This window comes from Tachyglossus aculeatus, chromosome 9 (genome assembly GCF_015852505.1).
Source record: "Tachyglossus aculeatus isolate mTacAcu1 chromosome 9, mTacAcu1.pri, whole genome shotgun sequence".
NCBI lineage: Eukaryota > Metazoa > Chordata > Mammalia > Monotremata > Tachyglossidae > Tachyglossus > Tachyglossus aculeatus.
In genome coordinates this window covers 62,105,362-62,129,450 of record NC_052074.1, presented here as the reverse complement: position 1 = coordinate 62,129,450, position 24,089 = coordinate 62,105,362, and the positions used below count along the sequence as shown (strand labels likewise).

At 52.2% G+C, this 24,089-nt stretch overlaps 1 protein-coding gene across 1 annotated transcript in view; it reads left to right on the top strand.

The window, feature by feature from the left end:
• NCKAP1 (NCK associated protein 1) overlaps positions 1–24,089 on the top strand; it is a 165,215-nt gene that overhangs the window by 12,216 nt on the left and 128,910 nt on the right. The window lies entirely within an intron of this gene.

Genomic DNA, 24,089 nt, shown 5'->3' with positions numbered 1-24,089 from the left:
GGGATAGCCTCAAAACAAATCAATCAGTGTTACAGGGCACTTGGTGTGTGCAGAGCATTGGACTAAGCGCATGGGAGAGGACGATATAGAGTCAGTGGATAGTGTCCACACAGCTGCGGGCAACACCTTTGTTCTCAATGTCCACGAGGTGCTTAATGTCGACAAGCCTTCCTCTCCTCCCAGGGTTCAGGGGCACCCAGGCCGGGGGCCTGGGGAGGGACAGTCAGACCAACAGTTTCAGTGTTGAATGCGGAGGATGATGGGCGGGGTGGGAAGGGGAAGTTGAGCGGGTTGGTTTCCTGGAAGCCTCTCCCCTCTCGGACCCAACCCCGACCCCCGTCCCTAAGGCCGTTCACCAGCCGGCCCGGTGGCCTTTTCCCAACCCGCTCCCTTCTCCCGCTTCACCCATCCAACTGTTCCTCTTCTCAGTGACATTCCCATCTCCAGTCCATTGTTCATCCGGTTCCCCGCTCCCCGTGTAACCTGTGCGGTTATAATAAAGGGGCTTGTGAACCCGTTTCTAGGTGCGGAGCGCTGGGGTTGATACAATACAATCAGATCAGCCACCGTCAGTATCTCCCCGGGCGCTCACAACCCAAAGGGAAGTGGTGATTTAGAGGTACAGAGAAGCTAAGTGACTCGCCCAAGGTCACAGAGCAGGCTAGTGGTGGAGCTGGGATTAGAACCCAGGTCTCCGGCCTCCCGGCCCTGGGTCCTTTCCACTAGCCCACGCTGCCCTTTCATGCACCTAACCGCTTTTATGTGTGTACCTGTTGATGATTTCCTATCCCTCTAATCACTCTAATCAGTAGTTGAATTATCTTTGATCATCTGAATCTCTGCTTTTCCTCTTCTCGTGGACATTTCGACCCGCTTTTTTCCCTCCGGTCTTTTTCCCGGTCATCTAGAACAGTGCTTGGGGCCCGTTAGGCTCTCACTACAGAGCTGTGCGAGCAAGTGGAGTCCAGTGGTGTTCTACCCGCAGAGCGAGTCCCAGGGAGGGGAGATGCAGCCAGGGGCTCCCCCTGACCCCGGATTCCCAAGGCCCCGAGGGTCAGCGAGGCTGCTCTCCGCAGGATGGCCAGTAGTAGCCCATTCCCGGGGACCAGTGGCCGGCTCCATTTCCTTCCCTTAGCCGGGGCCTTCCCGAGAATCTCCCAGCCCCCTGAGAGCCCCGGGGGCTTCAGAGGATCCCGGGAAATTGGGAAAGAGGAGGTGACGACTTCTAGGGCTGAAGCAGGACTACGGATTGCTCCTCCCAATCGCCCTGGGTCCCAGGACCCCCCAACTCTAGGGCTGTGCACCTTCCGTCCCCAGCCCGGGGGGGGGGGAAAGGAGGGCTGGGGAGGACCGCCGAGGGCATCAGACTCCGGACAAAGCCAGCACTGTAAGGACCCTCGCCACAAATCCTGCCATGGCTCCACCCCAGGACCAGAGGCAGTGGTTATCGGGGCCACGGTCCCATAAGGGGTGGCTAGCAGCAGTGGCTAGCAGGGCCACGGACCTTCCGGTGGCCTGATTTTTCTCAGTTCATTTGCTGCCTCTTCTTCCGTCATTAAGGGAGGGAGTACCCCAGCCTTCACGGTTTCCGGTGCCTCTGCCCTTCTCACTTTATCCTGACTCCTGTGGGGACCCCATTCATTCTCTCTCGTTTAAATTACCACCTCTAAGGCGTGGCATTCCCAGATCTACCACTCCTGACCTTTCACCTCCTCTGCAATATTATTTCCTTCTGGTTTTTCCTCCCACTGACCTTCCAGCGTCGAAAACGGAATGTGGCAATGAACGGAAGCCTCCTCCACTCCCAGAGCCGGAATGCTCTGCTGGGGAGGGAAGGCTGGAGAGGCACAGGGGAAATGTAGGGCTGGTGTGACGTGTGAGCAGAGTGAAAAACGGCACGGCTGAAAGTCAGGGCACTCGATTCCTAGACCGGCTCCTCCACGTGCCCGCTGTGTGACATCGAGCAACTCCCTGGCCTTTTCTGGGCCTCAGTCTCTTCATCTGTAAAACAGGGAGTGGTTCCAGGGTGAGAACAAGGCCGTGGCCTCAGCTCTTTCTCCCCGGGGCCTCCTGGGCCGAGCCACAGGCCCTACGAGAATCCTAAAGCAGCTGTCGGCTGCAAAACGGACTCCAATTCAGGGCACCACCGTTCCTGTCCATCTCCCACAAACGCCACCTTGGTGACTCGCTCTCGGCCCCGCTCTCTCCCCCGCTAAGCCGCCTCTCCCACCGGACTCGTGCTCCTGCCTCCATTCTCTCCCCTCTTCACCCTCCCTGCCCCTTTCCCCTCCCCGGGCACCCCCGGTGACCCTCCGGGCCTCCGGGGACAAAACCGCTCCGTCTCAGTTTCCTTCCGCTCAAGGAAGTAGTGGAGGAGCTTTCGGAGGATGGCGGGAAGGCTGGGAATCGGGTTGGCAGGGACAGTGGTCCGGTAGAAGCTTCTCAGTCCAAGCCAAGCGAAGTAGGGCGGTCAAGTCAAGTGGCACACAAGCACGTGAATCACACGTGCCGCGCGGGTCACACACGGCGTGACGGCAATAAGTCACGAGCACCACGTGGCGGGAGTCTGTCAGAAGCCACCCGAACCGAGTGCGTTTTTCGGGCGTGACCTCCAACCTGAGATTTTCACCAGGATCTAGATTCCCTTCTGGGCCCTTGAATGTGGGTGGCAAGGAGCCGAGCGAGGTTAGAACATAAACGTAAAAGAACAAAGGCCTTTAACATAAAGTACGGCGCACGAATAAGGCGCCCAATGTCACACCCGTATAGGCAGCGGGGAGGCCGCTGAAAACTGGGCCGGCTAAAGTAAAATTGTGATGGAGGGCGGATCCGTTGCCTTAGGGGCCTAAGAATTGGCTGGGAGATTTTAGAATTGGCTGGGACTCCTCAGCTTCGCTCTGGCACTCGGATCCTTGCCCCCCCACACCCCCTCGCACATAAGTGTGTAGATTTAACTTTATGGCTCGCTTCCTTGCCCCCGTCCGTCTCTCGCTCGGCGCCAAGCAGGCACTCATCTCATACGACTGATTGCTTGACGGATCGATTGATGGATCGACCCCCCGCCCAAGCCCTCCGCCAAGTGAGGTGGGTGGCTCCTCCCCAGAATTTGCCGCAGCCTTTCCAAGTGCCCGCTCCCTAACGTCAGCTCTGAACCAGTGGCAAGAGCAGGCCAGGCCGGAGCGGGGAGGCAATCTCCAGGAACAAGCTTGGCGTCAGCAAGAAGTTGGGGTCTTCGTGAACCCCGTAATGAGCCCCCGTCCTTGCAGGGCAAACTGCATGGCCCCGGGTTTGCCGCACTATAGCTAGGACCGAACAGGTCACCCTCGGGTGTCGGGGCAGGGGAAGGGGTTGGAAAGGGCTCTGGAGGGGGATTCCCAGAGGGAAGCTATGATTTCCCCCGTGGCTCCGCTGAAGTGACCGTCAAGCCCTGACCACGTTTCTTCCATCCCCGGTTTCCGTATGCAGCGGTCTGCTCGTCGTCTACGACGTCCCGGTGAACCAAATGACCCCTAACAGAGGCCCAAGTTACCCGGAGATTTTCTCCCTTTTCAGGAAACACGTGGGAGCCAGTCAGACTACAAAGGCAAGTAAGCAGTGGGGTACGGTAGCCCTCCCGAACAAACAAGAGAACCGAAAGAGAAGGTTTAGGTGAGCGGAGTGAGTGGCTGCAATCATTTTCCTATCTCGCGGCAAAGCATCGCGCTAGGCACCTGGGTCGATGAGAGGAAATTCAACCGAAAAGAGTACCGTGCCATCTTGGATTCGGTGGCGGGAGCCGCGCAAAGGAGAAGCTGAGCCTTTAAAAGAAAATACTGGGCCTAAGCTGTCCGTTTTCACCCCCACGCCATTAGTGGGGTGGCCCGCTGAAAACTGGACCAGCCAAAGCGAAACCACAACGGACGGCAGCTCCGTTTTCCGAGTAGTAGGGAGCATAGTTCCTATCCCCACTTTACAGATGGAGTAACCGATGACCCCAAGGTCACAGAGAAAACTGGGACCAGAACCCCTGAACCCCAGCTTCAGGCCGTTTCCACAAGCCAGACCGCCTGATGAATTGAGGTCCAACGAGTCCACCGGGCTCTCCGGCCGCTCGGTGTGTCGGATCGGTGGTCACGGCGGGTTGACCCATGAGTCAGGAAACCCCAAGATTTCCAGCATCCCCAGAGGGTACGGAAGCGCTGGGCTTCACGCCAAGGTCTAAGGGAAATTCCGGTGAGGGACGCCGGTGGGACGAGCCAAATGACACGAGGACAGCTGCAGACCGACTAGGCGATTGTGGGTTCGAGTTGGGCCACGCACCCCAAGCCCGGGGCGTGATTTAGATTCATCAGCGAGGGAACGGGTCCTGAAAACCGGTCACGCTTTCAGCGGGGCCCTGGGAGCTTGGGCACGGGGGCATCTGAATGGGCACTTTTGACAAATGCGCAGGGGAAACCCGGGTGATTTTGCAAGAAGAGATCTCAATCTCATGGGTTCAATCGATCGATCGATCGGTGGCATTTATTAATAATAATAATGATGGCATTAATTAAGCGCTTACTAGGTGCAAAGTGTTGTTCTAAGCGCTGGGGAAGTTACAAGGTGACCAGGTTGTCCCACGGGGGGCTCACAGTCTTAATTTATTGAGCACTTACTGTGTGCAGAGCACTGTACTAAGCGCTTGGGAGAGTGCAATAATAATAATAATAATAATGGTATTTGCTAAGCTCTTGGTATGTGGCAAGCACAGTTCTAAGCATTGGGGTAATTACAAGTTAATCAGGTTGGACACAGTCCCTGCCCAGCATGGGTCAAAAGAGAAGGGAGAATGGGTATTCAATCCCCACTTTACAGAGAAGGAAACAGAGATGCAGAGAAGTGAAGTGACTTTGCCGAGGTCATACATGAGGCAAAGGGTGGAGCCAGGATTAGAACCCAGGTCCTCTGACTGGCAAACCCGGGCTCTTTCCACTAGGCCACACTGCTTTTCTGTTTCATGTTTGGAATAAACAAAGTCACTAGCCGGGCTTCCACCCCCGCCCCTCCCTCCATGTGTTCGCCGGTGACTGACCTCATTCAGTGATGATCTGGATTTTGGTATTTACTAGATGTTGTCCCTGTGCCAAGGCTCATGACTGATTTGGGACAGATGCAAGAAAAGTATCACCAGCTCCAGTCCTAATGGGGTCCCTGATGGGAGGGGGGCTGGAAGGAACAGTAATCAGCCCCATTTGACAGGTGACGGAATTGAGGCCGGAGGGGGAGGTTAAGCAACTGTCCCGAGACCACCCACCAGTCCAACGGCAGAGCCGGGACTCGAACTTGGGACTCGGCCTCCGGTCCCAGCCTCTCACCACTGGGCCAGACTGCCTCCCTTATTTTTGTTGTAATGAAAAGGACTCATCGCTTTTCGGCATATGACATATAGAATTTAATTTCCCACAGATAGCTGGACATGAAGGGGATTGATGAGTCTGAATGGGTGAGACGAGGACCGGAGGAGGGAGGAGAATGATAATAATTACGGTATTTGTTAAGTGCTTACTATGTGCCAAGCACTGCTCTGAGCACTGGGGTAGATACGAGTTAATCTGTCCCACATTGGGCTCACACTCTTAACCCCCATTTTTTACAGATGAGGTAGCAGAGGCCCAGAGAAGTGAAATGGCTTGCCCAAGGTCACCATGCAGACACGTGGCAGATCAGGGATTAGAACCCAGGCCCATGGACCTCTGAACTTCACTCAGAGGTCCGGAAAGGAGAAACGGTCACGTGCCCATAGAAGGAACGCAAATGTCCAGAGAATCTCTTCCCCCTGAACCTCCCTCTCCCTTACAGGATCTTTCAATTTCAGGTTTCCACTTGTACAAGCTCTGCAATGCCTTTGGTGCTTCTTATTCCCAGCTGAGCTTTGTAGACAAGAAAATCATTCCATTCGAGACAAATCTCGAGAACTATCACATAGTCGGTTATTGTCCGCAGCCTCTTACAGCCTCCATTGGTTTAAGTTCTAGGTGTCCTGTCTATCAATCTTAAACTTGAGTGTACAAACTGGACTAAGGTAGTACAGATATTAGCAGATTTGTGATCCGATTTCTACTGCAAGCCAGTTCTCAAGGTGAGGAGAGTAGCAGATAAGGAAAACCATGTTTCTCCAAACTCTATTTTCTACTGAATCCCAAGAGCAAATGCCATGTGCATGAAGTGTCAGACGTTGTGCTTGGCGGTTAATCAGTGCCCCATCCTATTTTATCTAGGATGGAAGTCAGGAATATTCGGTGGCACAGGAACACAGTTCAGAAAACCAGGATCAGGATCATTTTTCTGCCCAGGTCTTCCTTTCTAGGGGCATCATATGCCATGTGCATGAAGAGTCAGACGTTGTGCTTGGCGATTAATCAGTGCCCCATCCTATTTTATCTAGGATGGAAGTCAGGGATATTAGGTGGCACAGGAACACAGTTCAGAAAACCAGGATCAGGATCATTTTTCTGCCCAGGTCTTCCTTTCTAGGGGCATCATATGCCATGTGCATGAAGAGTCAGACGTTGTGCTTGGCGGTTAATCAGTGCCCCATCCTATTTTATCTAGGATGGAAGTCAGGGATATTAGGTGGCACAGGAACACAGTTCAGAAAACCAGGATCAGGATCATTTTTCTGCCCAGGTCTTCCTTTCTAGGGGCATCATATGCCATGTGCATGAAGAGTCAGACGTTGTGCTTGGCGGTTAATCAGTGCCCCATCCTATTTTATCTAGGATGGAAGTCAGGAATATTCGGTGGCACAGGAACACAGTTCAGAAAACCAGGATCAGGATCATTTTTCTGCCCAGGTCTTCCTTTCTAGGGGCATCATATGCCGGCTCTATGAAAGCCACTCGTGAAAGGGAAGAGGAGTGAATGGTAGTTAGGGGGAAAAGGATGGAAAAGCAAATGTCCAAATGGATCCTGGGAACTTGGTCAACTGTTTGCCAACGACCCCTCACAGGTGGCGGTTACTATCACCTGGAGGGAAAAGACCACGTTCCCTGAGCCATGCGCGAGGTGTCGGAATATCTTCTGTTCTCAGTGATGGGACGGGGATTTGGAAAGCTTCACTCCTGGCTGTTTCTGGTTTAGGGAAATATCTGCTTTCCCTGCCGTGATACACCCTCTCCTCCGGCGTGGAGTTTGCAGAGGACCAGAGGATAATGATAATAATAATAATAATAACAAAATAATAATAATAATGGCATTTGTTAAGCACTTACTATGTGCCAACCACTGTTCTAAGCGCTGGGCTAATCAGGTTGGACACTGCACGTATTTCTACCTCTCATAAGTCGTAAAGATGGGCTAGGTTGGGGTGGGACGGGCTTGGCTCAGTGGTCCTCATGGCCAAATATCCTGCTGTGGAGTGAGAGCCCAGGAAGCCCAAGGCCGAGCCACTTGGGATCAGATCGGCTCTCTACTGGCTGGGTCCATGGGGCCAAGGATGGGAATGGAGGAATCTGGGGGGAATGTCCGTTGGAATGTGAGGAGGAGGCACGGGTCCAACGGCAGTTGGGATGGCCGTTGGAAAGTTTGCGGCTGAGCGACGGCAGTTGGAGTTTCTCCTAGAGGGATGACGGTTGGCTCTGGCCGTTCTATGGAATCCGGAGAGGGGTGAGAAGGAGTCCGGGAAGGGGGCCGGACGGAGAGGTGGAGCAGCCCTCTGTCCGGTTCTACGGGGGACTGTCCTTTGTCTGCTGGTCCATATCCCGAGCCGGAGAATCAGCGTGGCTGAGTGGAAAGAGCACAGCTCTGGAAATCCAGAGACCTAGGGCTTGAGCTTGACTCTGCCACTTGCCCTCTGAGAGACTAGTCAAGTCACTTTCTGTAGGCCAAGGTTTTCTCACGTGAGAGCTGCGTGGCTTAGTGGAAAGACACAGGCTTGGAAGTCACAGGTTCTAATCCCGGCTCCGCCACTTATCAGCTACGTGACTTTGGGCAAGTCACTTCTCTGCACCTCAGTTACCTCATCTTTAAGATGGGGATGAAGACTGTGAGCCCCACTTGGATCTACCCGATTACCTTGTATCTACCTCAGTGCTTGGCTCATAGTAAACGCTTAACAAATACCATTATCATCATCAGTGAAATTAACAAATACCATCATCATCATCTGAGAAATGGGGATTCAATACTCAGATTAAGCCCCAGATAGGATAGGGATTGTGGCTGTTGTGATTGCTCCTGTCACTGCCCCGAGGGTTAGCACGGAGTTTGTCACAAAGTAAGCATTTAACAAATGACCCAATGACATCATTGTTGCTCTCACTGGGCATTGAGGCTTTGGGACTTGATGGCTTTTTGTTGTTCATAATTTTAGCTGTCAGTGCCCAAACCCCACCGACACAGCTCATCCTGCTGATTTCCGCCGTTTGGTCTTTCCGGCGTCCGATTGGGAAAGCAAAGGGGCTGGAGGCTTGGGTGGGGTCTGGGCGACCGGGAGAAATGTTCCAGGCCCAGAACCGCCGGGGTAGAGTCGGACCGGCCACGAATCGGACTTCTTGGGTGTCAGATTGTTGAGATGCCATTACGGGCTCCCTGACAGAGACCTCACTGTGCATTTTGGGGCTCTAAAGGCGTCCCGTCATTCGGGGGCTCCCCGTTTCCCAGCCAGTCTGGCATTCCGAGAGGCTGAGCATTCCTGGTATTGCGTCTTCCTCCCGTCCAGCGCACAGTGTCCTACTCTGGGAACTGTTCCAAGCCTTGTTTTTCCCCCACTGTCCCCAGAGCTCTGTGAGGATGGCCGGGATGGAGGTGGAAACTCCTCTCCAACTCCGACGGACTTCCTGGTGAGGCGGGCTGGGACGTAGTCTCCCAAATCCCCGGATGGAGGTTGATGAGAACCCATTCGCTCAATTTTGAAGATCCATACTGCTGATGCGGGGAGGGAAGGGGGAAAGCGGCCCTCTGAAGCTTTCCCACTGGCATCCTGAGAAGCAGCGTGGCTTAGTGGATAGAGCAGGGGCCTAGCAGTCTGAAGGACCCGGGTTCTAATCCCATCTCCGCCACATGTCTGCTGTGTGATCATGGGCAAATCATGTCCCTTCTCTGGTCCTCAGTTACCTCATCTGTCAAATGGGGATTAAAAGCATGAGTCCCATGAGGGACAGCGACTTTGTCCAACCTGATTAACTTGCCTGTACCCCAGAGCTTGGCACTAAGTGCTTTAACGAGTACCTTAATAATCATCATCATTATTATTATTATCCAGATCCAGCTCAAAGCTTTCTTTCTCCTTTTACTCTTCTGGTCTGGGCGGCCTTGGGCATTCCCAGTTCCCCTAAGCCTTGCGCATCCACATCAGGCCTACCAGGGGATCCAACCCGGATCTCGCCGGCTGTGTCGGGCACAGAGCAGGGAGGCACGAGCCCCGGCCGGTGGGTTTTCCGGCCTAGGTTTTACGTGTCTCTGGCAACCAAATGGGTCCGACCCCCTCTTTTCCAGCTCTGGCCTATCTGGTGCCACCCCCGAGAAGCTCAGATCTTTGGTTTTGTTGCCTGTTTTTAGTTTCCTGGTTTTGTTTCTGCTTTTCCCCTGGTTTTTCACCAGAAAGTAGAAAAAAACCCTCCGGGTCCTTCCTAAATCAGTCAGCCGAGGCTCACGACCTGGGTGAAAGCCCAGGGGTGCCTGCAGCTGGCGAGGCCCCCGAGGGATCCGGTTCTCTGCCTATACATGCCAACTAAAAGCCTCTTGCTGTGGGCTGGGTGCCCGAGGAGACCGGGCCAGAGCGTGTGGTTGGCAAGTTGGGCACAATCCACCACCAATCTTGCCTACACGCTCCAACCAACGTCTGGCTCGTGGGAGAAGAGGCTCTCTCCAGTCTTCTCCCAACTTTAACTCAAGCTTGAGGAATCTCAGCCTGCCCTTCCCTGACCCTGCAACTTTGGGGGTTTATGAGGTGCGTCGAGGGGGCAGCAACCCCAAGTTGAACTCTAAAATTCCTCAATGAAGCAGTGTTGTACAACTGTGCAGGGCTGCGTTCGAGGCCCAGGTAGCTTTACCCCCCGCCCCCAGCCCCCAAAGACTGGGCTACCAAGACGGGCCAGTGTGTCCCCACCCTCCAGGTCGGCCTTCCCCGAGAGCAACCATCCCAAGTCCAAGGATGCTGGAAATGAGGGTCACCCCCTGACCAACCACCGCCCCTCTCCCAGTTACCGGGAGATCTGGGGGCTTATCGCCCGATCCTACGACCGGCACGGCTGGCAGCCGGCCAGGGAAGGAAGTCAGATGTCCCATTCCCACCGACCGGATGGCTGCGAGATCCCTCTGAGGTCACGGGTGGACAGCAGACATCCCAGGCCCCTTTATGTGGGGACAAAAGACCTACATATACATATATGTGTGCATTTACTCCGAGAACTGAGTGCGTGCGAGCGGTCTCTGGAGGAGCAGCGGGCCACGGGCTCATTGGCATTTCATCACCCGTGGGGGCTCCGGTTCTGGTTTGGTTCGGGCGGGCCTGCCCCCGCCTGGGGTGCCCGGACTTCTGGCCCGTCGGGGAGAGATTCCCCCATGGCAATGGGCCAGTTCCCTTGCTAGAAGGCTCTTAGCCATGGGCCCCATTGTGTGCCATCCCCGCTTCCCCAATTCCTACTGTTCACCAGAAGCCCTGTCAGTCCCTCTGCTAATAATAATAATTGTGGTATTTATTAAGTGCTTACTATGTGCCAGGCACTGGACTGAGTGCAGGGATGGATTTAAGCAAATTGGGTTGGACACAATCCTTGTCCCAACCTGGAGCTCACAGTCCTAATCCCCACTTTACAGATGAGGGAACTGAGGCCCAGAGGACTTAACCCAAGGTCACACAGCAGACGAGTGGGTATTATTGTTGAATTGTACTCTTCCAAGTGCTTAGGACAGTGCTCGGCACGCAATCAGGGCTGGGTAAATAGGACTGATGAACGAATGAAGGTTCAGAGCAGGGCGTAGAACGCAGGTCCTTCCAAGTCCCAGCCTCTAGCCATTCGAGCCACGTTGCTTCCCAGAGAGCAGTAGAGCAAACGGCCGGCTGCGGCCCCGCCTCGGCACCAGCCTTTTGGGGTTTCCCTGAGGAGGGCGAGGAGTCGTCCGCGGGCTCTGGGGCACCGGGCCCGAGGCCGATTCAGTGCCCTCCCGTGGGTGGTTCCGCGTCACCCCCTGATGATTCCCTCTGCACCTCTTGACGTCTGCCCTATCTCGGGGTTCAGTACCAGATCAGGCTGCCCGGGGGTGGGGTGGAGGTGGGGGTCGGCTTCCTCTGCCCCTGTGCCGCCGCCTGGCATTCAGCATCCCTGTGGTCTGGGTCCATCCTTTGCTTCAAACAAGTGGAGCTCTTGAGGGTGCGACCGGGGGGTGTTGGGTGGGGGGAGAGATCTGCTGCGGTCTCCCCTTCTTTATCACATCCTCTTTGCACTGGGCGTCTTGACCTGGTTTCAGGTGTCCCGGACGCAGGTGTTCTCTGACTGTCTCCTGAGGGCAGCTTAATCCTGGTCACCTGTGATTTCATCACTGATTCCCTAACCTGCCTTGACCAGGGGGGTCAGGGGTGGGCATCTGGTGGTCCAATCAGTCCAGCCAGCCGGGGCGGTGGCCATCAATCTCTCGGGGCTCCAAAGGTCAACAGCAAGAGGCTTGGGTCCTCCTCCCGGTCTTTCTCTTTATCCCCCACCCGTGCCAATTTGGCCTCCACATGGAGCTGGTCGGTGCCCAGAGGAGCAGGGGTTTCCCTGGAAGAAAGCCCACCATGGCCCGCTGCTCTGCCCCGAGAAGGGTCAACTCTACATGGACTCCCACCTCCCGTGAGGCTGTTCCTATGCTCTTTTGGACCGCGACACTCCCGGGGTCAGCCCGGTACTTAATCTCTGGTGTCCAGGATGGCTCTCCACAATCAGAGGGACCCTGAGATCTCTGAAGTGGATGACCTGAAGTGCCAGCTGGAAATCCCTGGCAGGGGCATTCCTCAGTCCCGGGACCGGTGCCTTGGTGGAAGCCGTTTACGGTGGAAACTCGTCTTGTCTCCGAGGACCGTTTCTCTGGTCAGAGCCCCCAGGGACCCCCCCAACCCCCGCTCGCCCTTCCGAAGTGCTTCTTCTTGATCACAAGGCCCTATGCCTCAACAGGCCGATCTTCACCTCCGCGTCGGGGAGGGCTGAGCGGGCTCGATAACGGGGGCTTGAGATGTCTGGATGATGGGATTATGGATCGCTACGGCAGCCTCCCCACGGCAGAGGCGGATGGCGGCCAGCCCCTGTCAGTAGCCAAGGGAATGGTGGTGGCCGTGAGAAGCGGCACTGACCCCTTCCTACCTTTGATCGGGGTCTCGCTGGGAGAAGGGGGCGGGAGACAACGCTTACTCAGCATCTTTGTGTGGCCAGTACCGGGGAAAACCTGGATCTGGGACCCATCCGAGGCCTGACTCCGGGCCTGGAGAGGAGCCTCGATGGGAATTATGGTGGGGCGAGGGAGCTGAGGGGCTGGGAAGGGAAGTTGCAGAGCCCTAGAGCTGGGGGGTCCTGGGATCCGAGGTGACTGGGAGGAGCAATCGGTGGTCCTGCCTCCGCCCTAGCAGTCGTCGCCTCCTCGTTCCGAATTCCCGGGGATCCTCTGAAGATTCTCGGGAAGGTCCCGGTCACCCTGCGGAGAGCAGCCTCGGTGACCCGCGGGGCCTTGGGCCGTGTCTGGTGTTCTGAGGGAGCCCCCTCTGTGCCCCCTCACCCTCTGGGCGATGCTGCATCTTTCTCGTCGATGACTGCATCCTTGTCTTGGACCCGATGGTCTGGACTCCAGGAAAGTCTGTCCCACTCGGGACCTTATGGACCACAAGCTGACCTCCCCTGACCCCGTTCGATTCACTCAGGTTCTGGGACTCAGGCTATCCAGAAGCAGCGTGGCTTAGTGGAAACAGACCGGGTTTGGGCGTCAGAGGTCGTGGGTTCTAATCCCGGCTCCGCCACTCGTCAGCTGCGTGACCTTGGGCAAGACACTTAACTTCTCTGTGCTTCAGTTACCTCACCTGTAAAATGGGGATGAAGACTGGGAGCCCCGCATGGGACGACCTGATTACCTGGTATCTACCCCAGCGCTTAGAGCAGTGCCCGGCACATAGTAAGTGTTTAACGAATGCCAACATTATTATTAGTGGATAGAGCCTGGGCCTGGGAGAAAAAAGGATGTGGGTTCGAATTCTGGCTCTGCCCCGTGTCTGCGACCCTGGGCAAGTCACTTCACTTCTCTGGGCCTCATCCGTCAAATGCCCATTCAGAGTGTGAGGCCCATGTGGGGCAGGGACTTTGTCCGACTAATTCGGATCTACCCCAGTGCTTAGAACAGTGGTTGGCACATAGTAAGCGCTCAAGAGGTACCATAATTATTATTATATCTGGGACCGCAACAAGGTATGGCGATATCATCCTGTCTTGGGCACGACCGCCAGCTCTCGGCACCGGGCTGACCTCTCTGAGGCTTCTGTGCCCGATGACCCCCTAGTATCTGTAACCTGCAGCCCCCTCGCTCCCCAGAGTTAGATTCTTGGCCCTCTGCTCCGCTTCACTGGCTCGGGCCTCAATTTCCTGAGACAAGGACGATCACCTGGAAGGTTTTTTCCTCCGACACGCTGATTAATGCCCTCCTGCGCTAAGACTAAGACTCGCTGTAGAGCAACTCTTGCAGGGGCTGAGTTTGTGAGGTTTCGGGATGCAGGCAGTGGGCTCGTTGGCATTTCACCACCCGCGGGGGTTCCTGTCCCGGTTCGGGTGGTTCGGGCGGGCCTTCCTCCGCGGCTGTGAGTCAGTGGACCCGCCGGAAGACTCTTCACCATTGGCCCCGCTGAGCGCCGTACCCGCTTCCTCACTCCCTACTCTTCGCTGGAAGCCCCGTCAAACCCTCTGTTGTCCAGCAAACCTCAGAGAGCGGTCCAGCGAAAGGCCGGATCCGGCCCTGCTTCGGGGGTCAGCCCTCTGAGGGCTTCTCCGCGGAAAGTGGGGAGTCCTCTAGACTGTCAGCTCATTTTGGGCAGGGAAGGTGTCTATTTATTGTTATATTGTACTCCCCCGAGCGCTTAGTTAAGCGCTCAGTAAATACGACTGACTGAATGATAGCTCCCCCATCATTTGAGGAGTCCTGTTCTCTTCAAAGGCCTGCATCGTCACCGTGGCTGTCTCTGCCTTCGCGAGGTTCTAATCGATAGTATTTATTGAGCTCTGACCGAGCACTGTACTAAGCGCTCGGTAAAGTACAGCGGGAAGCAGAGTGGACTAGTGGAGAGAGCATGGTCCCGGGGGCCAGAGGATCTGGGTTCTAATCCCGGCTCCCACCACTTGTCTGCTAGGTGACCCGGGATGAGGCATTTCACTTCTCTGCGCCGCAGTCTTCTCAACTGCTAAATGGGGTTTCAGTACTTGTCCTCCTCCCTATTTGACCGTGAGCCCCATGTGGGACAAGAGCTACATGTCATCTGGCCGGCTTAACTTGGATCTACCCCGACGCTTAGAACAGTGTTTGACCCATAATAAGCGCTTAGCAAATACCGTAAAAAAATAGAGGTTTCAGACACCATCTCAGCCCTCCAGGAGCTTACATTCTAATCGTGGGGACAGACAGTAAAATATATTACGGGCGGAGGAAGCGAGCGATTATAAGGATATGTACAAAATACCGTAGCGAGGGGGCAAATGCTTAGGGGGTTCGGAATCAAATGCAAAGGGGACTCAATAGGGAGGGAAAACAGATATGCCAGAGAAGTCTTCTTCCCGGAGAGATGTAACTTCAAAGAGCTTTGGAGAGGGGGAAAGCGGCGTTCTGTCTGATGTGATGGGGGATGGAGTCAGAGGTCAGGGGTTCGAATCCTGGCTCCGCCGCATGTCTGCTGTGTGACCTTGGGCAAGTCACTTAACTTCTCTGAGCCTGTTACCTCATCTGTAAAACAGGGATTAAGACTGTGAGCCCCACGTGGGACAACCTGATCACTTTGTATCCCCCCAAGCGCTTAGAACAGTGCTTTGCACATAGTAAGCGCTTAACAAATGCCAACATTATTATTATTATTATTATTATTGAGTTCCCGGGAGGATGGAGGCAGGGCGAGAGAAAGAGGGAGAAGCAAGGGAGACATCAACAGTAGGTTGGTGTTATCGGGTGAAATGTGTGGGCTGAGGTGCGGTGGGAGAGGAGCGGGTTTGGGTAGAAGGGACAGAAGCGATGGAGCGCCCTAAAGCTGTGAGGGCGAGGAATTTCCGCTTGATGAGGCGATGGATGGGCAACCACCGGAGTGGGGAGACACGAGAATGACGTTTCAGAAAAATCACAGGGGCAGAAGAATGCCCTGAACGGGGAGAGGAATTTCTGAGTTTGTGGAGGCCTCCCACCGAGGCGGCTGCGGGCTGCGTCGGTCCTTCCTGCAGGCTGGTGGCGTACGGCATGTCGGGCCCGGGCTCCTGGATGCCTGGAGGGGCTGCGGGGAGGGCTGATGATGTTGGATGGGAGGCTGCTGGAAGAGGATGCTCTCAAAGTTCCTAGGAAACCGCACCGCTTCTCTTGCTGGGACGGGGGCGGATGGCGAAGAGCGAACCGAGGCCGCTTCTCCCGCCCGCCTGAACAAGTTGATCCCAAACAACCTGCCCGGGGCTCAGGATGGGACCTCCCAGGTGTGGGCGCGGGGAGTCCAGCCCCAACCAAAGCTTCCCGATATCCTCAAGGGTGGAGAGGAGGCCCGCTGCCCCTGAGGAAATCCCCCACAACCCCCAACACCCAGCCAAATCCGGGGGGGCACAAAGGCCACCCCTTTGTATTTAGGGACCGAAGACGCCTCCCTCCTTTCCGTGCCCTGCCCTGCCCATCCTGTCTCCTCAGCCATGAGGGAAGGGGCAGCCCAGGGACCGCGCTCTCTCCAGGGATGGAGTCCGGGAAGGAGGGTGGATCGCCTCGGGGAAGACAGCCGAGTGGACTGAGGCTACCGTCTCCCCAAATCGGGCGGCCGTGGCCCCCAAGACCCTGCCCTCTGCGCCTCGGGGACCTACCTCTGGAACAAAAGAAACAGGCCGCCCAGGGAAGAGGAGGGGAAAGGGCAGGCTCCGACGCCGGCCATGGCTTTGGGAAGGACTGGGCCGGATTTAATGCCTGTCTCCCCGTCTACGCTGGAAGCTCATTAATCTGCAGGGAACGTGTCTGCTAATCCTGCTGGATTGTCCTCTCCCAAGTGCTTAGAACAGTGCTCTGCACAGAGCACTCGGTGAATACCGTTGATAGATTGATTATGTACACATCCGTACTTTATTTACATTAGTGTCTGTCTCCCCCTCTAGACTGTGAGCTCTCTATGGACAGGGAACGTGTCTGCTAATCCTTTGGGATTTTACTCTCCCGGGAGGTTAGAACAGTGCTCTGCCTGTAGAAAGGGCTCACTAAATGCCATCGATGGAGCCGTAATTTATTTCTATTCATGTCTGTCTCCCTCTCCACACCGGGAGAACGTTGTGGGCAGGGAAGGTGTCTGCTAATCTTGTGGGTTGTCCGCTCCCAGTGCAGCGCACGTAGTAAGCGCTCAATCAATACCTACAATTGGTTGATGACTGACTGACCAAAGAATGAGATGTGGCCGTGGACACCTCTGCAGGGGTCAGGTTCGGGTTAAGGGGGACCAGTAAGCCTGGAGGCTGCCGCTTCGTCACGCAGGGAAAGAGGGTGATTTGATGATGTCACATAGCACGGGCCCGTGATGTCATGATGCAGAGTCCTGCGGGGGGTCTGGGGGGTGACTCCGGGTGTCCCAAGGTGGGTGGGGGCCGGGGATGGGGGGACAACTCCCACCTTGGGGGCATACGAGCCGCTGAACCACCTCTTTCTTGTTCCTTGGGCTGGCAAGCCAAGGGGAGCTGAGCCGGGAAGCTCCCTCTGCCTCGGGACATCACGTGTCCTTAAGCGCTTAGTACAGTGCTCTGCACACAGTAAGCACTCTCAATAAATACGACTGACTGGCTGAATGAATGGATGGATGTGGCCCAGCGGACAAAACATGGGAGAAAGAAAGACCCAGGTTCGAGTCCCGGCGTCTGCCGCGTGACTGTAGGCAAGTCACTTCACTTCTCTGGGCCTCAGTTCCCTCATCTGTAAAATGGGGATGGAGTCTGTGAGTGGGGCAGGGACCGTGTCCCACCTGATTTGCTACCTCAGCTCTCCCCTCTCAGGATGGCACCTGGACGGTTTGCAGTCCTCTACCCGCCTCGGCTACGGGAGGGAGATTGGAGCAGGGGCCTACCCCTTCCATTCCCAGCTTAGCTTCCTAGCTTGGTCGGAGACCGCTCAGTACAAGACCCCAGCGCTCAGTACAGTGCCTGTCACATAGTAAGTGCTTAAAAATACCACAATTACCATTATTATTATTATTATTGAGACACTGTAGGGAGGCCTACCCCTTCCATTCCTAGCTTAGCTTCCTAGCTCGGTCGGAGACCGCTCAGTACAAGACCCCAGCGCTTAGTACAGTGCCTGTCACATAGTAAGTGCTTAAAAATACCACAATTACCATTATTATTATTATTATTATTGAGACACTGTAGGGAGGCCTACCCCTTCCATTCCCAGCTTAGCTTCCTAGCTTGGCAGTACAAGACCCCAGCGCTCAGTACAGTGCCTGTCACATAGTAAGCGCTCAAAAATACCACAATTACCATTATTATTATTGAGTGAGACACTGCAGGGAGGTGTAACTGGGAGGCGCGGAGAGAGGTTAGGATTTGAGGGGTTCCCTTCCCATTCTCCAGAACCTTCAATCTACACACAACACTGTGCTCTGCACACAGTAAGCGCTCAATAAATACGATTGAATGAATGACTCGCGACGCAAAGAATTGCGATTGACGAGGGGGGGTCAGGGAGATTTTATTCCCAGATTAAGGCTCTAATCACCTCCTTCCCCTCCCCATAGCACCTGTATATATGTTTGTAAAGATTTATTGCTCTATTTATTTTACTTGTACATACTGACTATTCTATTTATTTTATTTTGTTAATATGTTTTGTTTTGTTGTCCGTCTCCCCCTTCTAGACTGTGAGCCCGCTGTTGGGTAGGGACCGTCTCTATATGTTGGCCACTTGTACTTCCCAAGCGCTTAGCACAGTGCTCTGCACACAGTAAGCGCTCAATAAATACGATTGAATGGATGACTCGCGACGCAAAGAATTGCGATTGACGAGGGGGGGTCAGGGAGATTTTATTCCCAGATTAAGGCTCTAATCACCTCCTTCCCCTCCCCATAGCACCTGTATATATGTTTGTAAAGATTTATTACTCTATTTATTTTACTTGTACATACTGACTATTCTATTTATTTTATTTTGTTAATATGTTTTGTTTTGTTGTCCGTCTCCCCCTTCTAGACTGTGAGCCCGCTGTTGGGTAGGGACCGTCTCTATATGTTGGCCACTTGTACTTCCCAAGCGCTTAGCACAGTGCTCTGCACACAGTAAGCGCTCAATAAATACGATTGAATGAATGACTCGCGATGCAAAGAATTGCGATTGACGAGGGGGGTCAGGGAGATTTTATTCCCAGATTAAGGCTCTAATTACCTCCTTCCCCTCCCCATAGCACCTGTATATATGTTTGTAAAGATTTATTACTCCATTTTACTTGTACATATTGACTATTCTATTTATTTTATTTTGTTAATATGTTTTGTTTTGTTGTCCGTCTCCCCCTTCTAGACTGTGAGCCCGCTGTTGGGTAGGGACCGTCTCTATATGTTGGTGACTTGTACTTCCCAAGAGCTTAGCACAGTGCTCTGCACACAGTAAGCGCTCAATAAATACGATTGAATGAATGACTCGCGACGCAAAGAATTGCGATTGACGAGGGGGGTCAGGGAGATTTTATTCCCAGATTAAGGCTCTAATTACCTCCTTCCCCTCCCCATAGCACCTGTATATACGTTTGTAAAGATTTATTACTCTATTTATTTTACTTGTACATATTGACTCTTCTATTTATTTTATTTTGTTAATATGTTTTGTTTTGTTGTCCGTCTCAATCAATCATATTTATTGAGTGCTTACTATGTGCAGAGCACTGTACTAATCAATCAATCAATCAATCGTATTTATTGAGCGCCTACTATGTGCAGAGCACTGTACTAAGCGCTTGGGAAGTACAAATTGGCATCACATAGAGACAGTCCCTACCCAACAGTGGGCTCACAGTCTAAAAGGGGGAGACAGAGGACAAAACCAAACACACTAACAAAATAAAATAAATAGAATAGATATGTACAAGTAAAATAAATAAATGACTAGACTGTGAGCCCGCCGTTGGGTAGGGACCGTCTCTAGATGTTGGCGACTTGTACTTCCCAAGCGCTTAGCACAGTGCTCCGCACGCAGTAAGCGCTCAATAAATACGATCGAATGAATGAACCAACCGCTCAATAAAGCCCATTTTTTTTACAGCGATTTTGAGCGTCCAGATGGTTCTCCGGTCTGAAATCGTCACTGCCGGTGGCACAGATTGATTAGTGGTATTTACTGGGCACTGTACTAAGCGCTTACCCTGTACTAAGATCCAGGGAGGACTCCGTAGTTTGGGGCTGCTTGCCAAACAAGCGGTAGGTCTGTTTTGGTCTTCAAGGGCATGGACTGCATTCGGGACATTCCCAAACGTTTCTGTGGGCAGGGAATGTGTCTACCTGCTGCCGTTCAGAACAGTGCTCGGCACTGAATAAGCGCTCAATAAATGTGACTGAATGAATTCAGTGCTTAACCCTGCACTGTGGGGAGGATAGAGGAAGGGAGCCTTAGAGAAGCAGTGTGGTCTAGTAGATAGGGCCACGAACCTTGGAGTCGGAAGGATCTGGGTTCTAATCCCACCTCAGCCCCTGTCTGCGCTGTGACCTCGGACAAGTCACTTCAATTCTTGGGGACGCACCTGCAAAATGCGGATTTTAGACTGCGAGTCCCATGGGGGACAGGGACTGTGTCTAACTTTATTACTGTTGTCTGTCCCCAGCGTTTAGTACTGGTGCGATAGTAAGCGCTTAACGAATACCATTAAAAGAAAAGAAACCAGGTGTCCTATTCACTGTCTAGACCAAAACACTGATATATCATAATGTTGTGGATAAAGATTGTTAAACCCAGGTGTCCTATTCACTATCTAGACCAAAACACTGATATATCATAATGTTGTGGATAAAGATTGTTAAACCCAGGTGTCCTATTCACTATCTAGACCGAAACACTGATATATCATAATGTTGTGGATAAAGATTGTTAAACCCAGGTGTCCTATTCACTATCTAGACCAAAACACTGATATATCATAATGTTGTGGATAAAGATTGTTAAACCCAGGTGTCCTATTCACTATCTAGACCAAAACACTGATATATCGTAATGTTGTGGATAAAGATGGTTAAACCCAGGTGTCCTATTCACTATCTAGACCAAAACACTGATATATCATAATGTTGTGGATAAAGATTGTTAAACCCAGGTGTCCTATTCACTATCTAGACCAAAACACTGATATATCATAATGTTGTGGATAAAGATTGTTAAACCCAGGTGTCCTATTCACTATCTAGACCAAAACACGGATATATCATAACGTTGTGGATACAGATTGGGACGAACCATGGGCAGGGTGGAGTTTCTCTGCCACCTGTCCGCTGTGTGACCTTGGGTAAGTCACTTCGCTTCTCTGGGCCTCAGTTCCCTCATCTGTAAAATGGGGATTGAGACTGCGAGCCTCCTGGGGAACAGGGACTGTGTCCAACCCAATTTGCTTGTATCCACCCCGGGGCTTACTACAGTGCCCGGCACATAGTAGTAAATGCTTCACAAATATTATTATTAGGAGGTGTATGTTTCATTCATTCATTCATTCAGTCGTATGTATTAAGCGCTTACCGTGTGCAGGGCACTATACTAAGCGCTTGGGAAGTCCAAGTTGGCAACATATAGAGACGGTCCCTACCCAACAGTGGGTTCACAGCCTAGAAGGGTGTGAAATTAGTGTGGTGAAATTAGAAAAGGCTTTTGTGAGCTCTGGATTCAATCTTTCAGTGCCCTCTGAGCTATCAAAAGAAGGAGGGCAGCAAAGGATAAGAAGAAAGAGTCGACGGGAAAAGCAACTCAACTATTCCGTCCATTCTGCTTTTCTTCCAATGAATCGATGTTTCAACGACGAGGGTCTGTGAGGAGGTGTGCGGTGAGCCTTTATGCGTTTCCAGCAACCCTAAAAGTACGAAAAACAGCTGCTTCGCCGAGGGCCAACCGCCGCAGACACGGGAGCAATGGCACGTGAAGAAGACAAGTTTGTTTTCCAAGTTGGTTTTTTAATCCGCCCTTTTCCAGGCCCGATTACTGGACCTGAAAGAGAATTGTCCAATGTTCCGGATTTGCTTTTCCTTTGTTTCCATCAAAGGGAATTAACGATCCCTTTCCAAAGCTGGTTGACTCATCCAGCTATTTCCCCCGCCCCGCCCTCCAGAAATATCAGATGCCAAATGCCAAAGCCTCAATTTTGGCCAACCGCGTTTATAATAATAATAATATTAACTGCGGTATTGGTTAAGTGCTTAGTATATATGCCAAGTACTGTGCTAAATGCTGGGGTAGATACAAGATAATCAGGTCCCACGTGGGGCTCACATTCTAAGTAGAAGGGAGAACATCATCAATCGTATTTATTGAGCGCTTACTATGTGCAGAGCACTGTACTAAGCGCTTGGGAAGTACAAATTGGCAACATATATAGAGATAGTCCCTACCCAACAATGGGCTCACAGTCTAAAAGAGAACAGGGATTGAATCCCCAGTATGCAGATAGGGAACCAAGGCACAGAAAAGTTAAGTGACTTGTCCAAGGTCACACTGCAGACAAAGGGCGGACCCCAGTCCTCCAACTCCCAGGCCTGCGTCCTTTCCACTAGGCCATGATTTATCTGCCTTTCAACCATAATCTCTACCTAATCTCTTGATCAATCAATCAATCGTATTTATTGAGCGCTTACTGTATGCAGAGCACTGTACTAAGCGCTTGGGAAGTACAAGTTGGCAACATAAGTCTTGAGTCTTTACAGAGAAGCAGCGTGGCTCAGTGGAAAGAGCCCGGGCTGGGGAGCCCGAGGTCGTGGGTTCTAATCCCGGCTCCACCGCTTGTCAGCTTGTGTGACTTTGGGCAAGTCACTTCACTGCTCTGTGCCTCAGTTCCCTCACCTGTAAAATGAGCACCACGTGGGACAACCTGATCACCTTGTATCTACCCCAGCACTTAGAACAGGGCTTGGCACATAGTAAGCGCTTAACAAATACCAACATTATCGTTATTATTATTGATCTCTAGAGTTCCCAACGACTCTGTCCAAAAATATAGTGACATTTTTCCGAGAAATAGGTTCTTTGACTAATTAATTTATTCACTTTGAGATTACCTTTCCTGTGAGCCCACTACTGGGTAGGGGCCGTCTCTATATGTTGCCAACTTGTACTTCCCAAGCGCTTAGTACAGTGCTCTGCACACAGTAAGCGCTCAATAAATACCATTGAATGAATGAATGAATGAAGAGATCCAGGACAGCTAGCTAATCATAGTCTTTTTTCTTTATTATCATTATTTTTATATATTATATTTCATTACATTATTATCATTATTACTGTTATTTATAATAATCATGGTCCTTTTTTTCTTTTCTTTTTTTTAAAGAAGTTGCATGGCCTAGTGACAAGAGCATGGGCTTTTCTAGCAGCGGGTTGGCGAGAACTGGTGAGAATTACCAGGGAACCTCTCGCTAGACTGTGAGCCCATTGTTGGGTAGGGACCGTCTCTACAGGTTGGCAACTTGTACTTCCCAAGCGTTTAGTACAGTGCTCTGCACACAGCAAGCGCTCAATAAATACGATTGAATGAATGAATGAATGGCCTTTCCACCAGGCCTGCTTCTTTATTATTCTGTGACAACACTGTGTGCTAGCTGTTCCTTGCTGTTTGAAAAGTGGGAGGCCTAAACCAAGTTTTAAAAGGCTTCTTCCCACCGATAAGGCCCGTTCCCCGAAAGATACTTTTTGAAGCTCGCCTGAATCGGTCCTCGATGGGAAATTGGAAAAAAAAAAACAAGCAGGGGAAGGAGATTTCGGTCAGGGTATTAAAACCCTTACTTAGGTCTTCCTCCAAATCAGGTTATTATCCAGGTTATGAATCTTGAGGGTCAGGATTAAGCACAAACCCCCCCCCGAATGGCTTTCTATTTTTCCAGTTTAAACTTTAAAAACAAAGTTGTTAGAGAACGGTTTCAACGGGACGGTCAACTAAGTTTGAAAAAAGACCGACCGCTCCTTTAAGCCGGGGATCGCTTCATCAACCGGGGACCATTTCCCTTTCCTGCCCTCTGACTTGGCAGATAATAGGAAAGGGAAGAAAAAAAAGCCCATCTTTCTCCTCTGTCTGCAATTGTAAATGAATGTGAACTTTGTTTTTTCCTTCATCCTAGTAAATGTAATAAGGGTAGGGGAAAAACGTGGATTTGGAATAGATTTCTGGGCCAAAACCTATCGTCACCACGGGCCTCTTTGTTGCTTTATGAGGGCTTTTTCTCCTGAAAAATAGGTGTGGTTTCTCTGAGTATCTTTAACCTCAGTCAGTCAATCGTATTTATTGAGCGCTTACTGTGGGCAGAGCATTGTAGAAGCAGCAGCGTGGCTCAGTGGAAAGAGCCCGGCCTTTGGAGTCAGAGGTCACGGGTTCAAATCCCGCCTCCACCGCTGGTCAGCTGTGTGACTTTGGGCAAGTCACTTCACTTCTCTGGGCCTCAGTTTCCCCGTCTGTAAAATGGGGATGAAGACTGTGAGCCCCCCCCATTACAAGGTGATCAGGTTGTCCCACAGGGGGCTCACAGTCTTCATCCCCATTTTACAAATGAGGTAACTGAGGCCCACAGAATAATAATGATAATAATAATGATAATAATAATGGGACAACCTGATCACCTTGTAGCCTCCCTAGCGCTTAGAACAGTGCTTTGCACATAGTAAGCGCTTAATAAATGCTATCATTATTATTATTATTATACTAAGTGTTTGGGACAGGAGGCTACAAGGTGATCAGGTTGTCC